This window comes from Mizuhopecten yessoensis, unplaced genomic scaffold, assembly GCF_002113885.1.
Source record: "Mizuhopecten yessoensis strain PY_sf001 unplaced genomic scaffold, ASM211388v2 scaffold8995, whole genome shotgun sequence".
Lineage (NCBI taxonomy): Eukaryota > Metazoa > Mollusca > Bivalvia > Pectinida > Pectinidae > Mizuhopecten > Mizuhopecten yessoensis.
The window spans coordinates 272,970-277,165 of record NW_018407826.1 but is presented as its reverse complement, the minus strand read 5'-3'; the positions used below and the strand labels follow the sequence as shown (position 1 = coordinate 277,165).

The 4,196-nt window shown below is 33.0% G+C and overlaps 1 pseudogene; it reads left to right on the top strand.

Annotated features, from left to right (window-relative positions):
• The first annotated feature begins 860 nt into the window (after nt 1–860).
• On the top strand, nt 861–4,183 carry LOC110457017 (annotated as a pseudogene).
• The last annotated feature ends 13 nt before the right edge of the window (nt 4,184–4,196 follow it).

Sequence of the window (4,196 nt, the reverse complement as noted above, 5' to 3'; positions counted from 1 at the left end):
TCACATTGTGCATCTTTGAACAAGGCAAATACAGCTTGTTTAAATGAAGTCCCTATTCTGATCGCTTCCACGCGCAGACTGGCGTAGGAATTATAGGGACCTTTCGGGTCATGCTATTGTTTGTTTTGGGGTCAGTCAGGGTCATTGACGTCATTAACAATTGCCATCCAGGCTTCATATGCAAATGAGAAATGTGAGGACAGTTTACAACTTAACTAGAAGAGCAGCTGTTTTTACGGGTTTAGGTAATATGCAAGAAATATAATCAATCCCTGATGTGAGGTATGGATAAGGTTATTCAAAAGACCCTCGGCAAAGCCTCGTGTCTCCTGCCCAATATGTTATCCCTTAATTGAGTTTGAATAAACTTATCCATACCTCACATCAGGGATGGATTATATTATTGTGCATCCTTGGGGCAAGGAGATTCAACTTCGATGTTTAGTATACTGGTCTGAATGCATTATATTTGATATGTAACATTCTGTGGTCAAAGTTTTATATAGGTATATATGACAAAACTAGGCGAGCAATACAGGCCTATTGGGCCTCTTGTTTAAAATTAAAGCCAATCATTATTTGTGATTAATTGAGATTAACTTATGTTGTGGTGTGCATACATGTTCAGTGACCGTTGTTTATCCGTCCTTTGCCCGTAATGTCAACCTTATCAGGGCTCGACGATAGCGCTTGTCCAATTGTCTGGTACACCAGCTTAAAATTTGACTGAGCAAGTGTGTTTTTACTGTTTTACTATTTATTTGTCCAAGAGGACAAGTTGAACATTACTTAGTGCAAATAATTAATAGAAAAAGTCAATATCAATTAATTAGCCCATTTCCCATTGTAAAATATTTGAAATGGAGCGTAAGTGTATTTTATCTCTGTTGATCATGTAAATGTTTGACGTCTTCCAAATGAAACGTTCAGCGACATCAAAGCACTTTCAATTGACAAGAAAAGTTTTGAAGTATCAAATTGATCTTGATTCATCACTGTCGTAAAAAAACCAACACCAACATGGATTTGAAAAAGTTTGTGTTCACTACTAGCAAGAGAAAACTGACAAAATGGTAGGGTTTTATCCAACCTTCATTGGTTCACGAATTTCCGGGTGTAATGTGCGAGAAAAGAATGACTGGTCAATGATGACACAGCCGAGACTGATGAAAGTCGTGCAGCGAACATTATGATTTGTAAGATTTGCTGAGATTTTAGTGACCAGCCGACCAATCATGTTCTATGTCTAACGAAAAATTGAATTACTGAATCATTATATATTTAAATCTGTCAGCTGTGAACAGATTGAAGGGCTTACTTTCATTTCATTCTTTTATTAAAAAGATCAATATTGAAATCCTAATCTAGTATTTATAATTGACAGTTGTAGACATAAGGCTAAGAAATTAAAGTCTACAATAGATATGACATTTTGTTATACATTGTGCCGTTTCACTTTAAGAAATGATAATTATATAATACTTAATTAGCTTAGAATGATTCAGTTTGTGACATGTTTATTTGAGGGTTTTGATATAAGACTAAGAAAGTCTATAAGTTAGAACTTTGTGCCATTTCTGTCATAATTCACTACTATTCAAGTAATTAAGAGTTGAACAATAAATTAATTGATCTTTTATAGAGTAAACATATTTTCAATTAAAATATTCCGACAAGTGGATATTGAGTACGGACAAGTTACTTTCTTTTGTCCGACTGGACAAGTTAAAAATTACCTTATTGTAGAGCCCTGCTTTTCATGAAAATATTATTTTATCAAGAACCACTGAGCCAAATTTGGCAGCAAGTGTCATTGACAATCAATTATACTCAATCATCAGATCACCACAATGTTATATCATTTATATTTTATTTCATAAAAGAAAGCTTTTAGAATGGTTCATATAGAACCTGAACATTTGGTTGAATATAAGTCAGATATTCAATTTGTTATAAAGTTTTCATATTTTGTCAAATATCTTCATGCTATATTATTCTGAAAATGCTGTCATCCATCAGGAACATTGGTTCCAAATGAATGATCTTCAGTCATCCAAATAGAAAGGTGTCCATATTTTCTTCAAAATGTTGTCAGCTATTTCTTGGTAATAAACTAACCTTTTGTATACCCTTCATGATTAGATTGCCTCTTCAAGTGGTAACTTTATTTTTATTTTTTTGTTTTTTATAGAAAATACCCCCAACAATTCTTATGAAAAAAGAAAAGAAAAGCTGAGAGAAGGATGGGACAATGTGCGTCAACCTCTCATTGATACCCACATTGAAGAAATGTGCCCTGCCACACATGAATGCAGTTTCTGCAGAACATGTGTGAATAACATCATTTATTGCCAGGATTGTGGGCCAATGGCAAACTATTGTATGCTGTGAGAGGATCCACAGTGTTGTTTTATTTCATATACCTCAAGTATGGAAGGTAACTATTCTTTTATTTCTGATTACAATATATGTCATGAGTAGTGCCTCCCTCCAAGTGTGTGGTTAGGGTGTCTTGTTTATCTGTGGTGTGGTACTTGAGTGTGCTGGAACATTAACCAAGAGTTCATTTTGGACCAGTTACAGCTGATCTGACAATTCAGCCACTTTCATGCATACATAGCTACAAATTGTTGATAAATGACGTTAAATGTGCTCGCTCGCTCCCTTAAATTTTGTAGGTTAGCTACTTCAAGATTTTTAGTTTTAGTTTTTATGTTTATATGTTTATGTTTGTGTTGTATATTTCAAAACAAATTGATGTGTTTTTGTAAGTATTCTGACATTTAATATTAGGACTTAACATATATTTTTCTTATTTTTTTTTCACATATAAATTGTGTGTGGAAACTAGTCTTACATTTATGAAGAAGTAGAAAAGTATTTTTAAAATTGTAAGAATGTGATGTATACGGCTTTTGATATTTCAGGACAACATGTATGTTCCTATTGTTAATGTCAATGCTGTGTCCAGAGTAGATGGTCATGACTGCGGTACACTATATACCTCATCAATGTATACTGTCGATGGAAAAGGTTGGTAAAATTGATACTAGGAGCATGTTGTGCATGTACTTGTGGTTTTGTTAATGGCATCTTATAATTAAGGGTCATTGTCTTGCCCTTTTTAAATATGTGCTTTAATTTTTTATTTATTTTTACTACATATTTTTGAGCAGAAAGGCATACAGGTACTTTAAAAGGAATGGTTTATTATGTAATGACTTACATTCACTTGTAAATAATAATATAAAAATAGTCATTTGTAAATAAAATTAAAAAACAAAAGATATATTCTAGTAATATTTTCTATCGACAAGGTAAATTACTGACAATAGAAAAACATTTTTAACAAAAATATTTCATACAATGTTTTAATAAATTTTGGTCCTCAAAGTCTTTCTTTCTGTCTGTCTGTTATTTCTCCCTACAAGTTACTTCCTCTCAAGAACTACACTATATAGCAAACACGTCAAAAATTAAAAGGGACCCATGCATATTACCAAAACATATTCTTATTGTATTCATTATGATGTCAGATGAGCGTCAACTCTTAGCCTGATAATTTGCCTTTCTAAATTTGTAAATAGGGTACAGGTAATTCTTAAACTTTTAGTGCTAGAGGGATAGTATTTTAACTATATATTTAGATGCATTTTAATGTGTAGTACATACTGTAACTGTTATTTTAATTCGTCTTAAATCTAATGTTGCTGTCATGGCTACCATTTTTATTCATAAATCAATTCTTACTCCTTCATAAAGTAAAACATATCAGCATGCACTGTTAGATATCTACTTGAAATATGCTATTGTTTCCTTTTGAAATTATGATAAATACAATTTATAGTAAAAGGCTATCTCTTCCATCGAAGAATAACAGAAAATGGCTTATGTCATCATTCACTTCTGTTAGATATTACAATAGATATATAATTTTGCAGGAGCACAACACACCTGCATGGTGACTCTTTGTCGATGCGAAGAACCAGCTTTGACTTTGATGCGATATCATTTATGGCCATCATCACCACAACAACCTCGCATTGCATTCGACATACGGTTCATGGAACTTCTGGCAGCACTTCAGCTGGAATGCCACCTGGCAGCCAAGTCATTCTGTGATGCCTTGGAGAGTGTCCAGTCTGATTTCATTCTCATTTCTCATGACTTCGTAAGCAACTAATAACTTTTTTTTT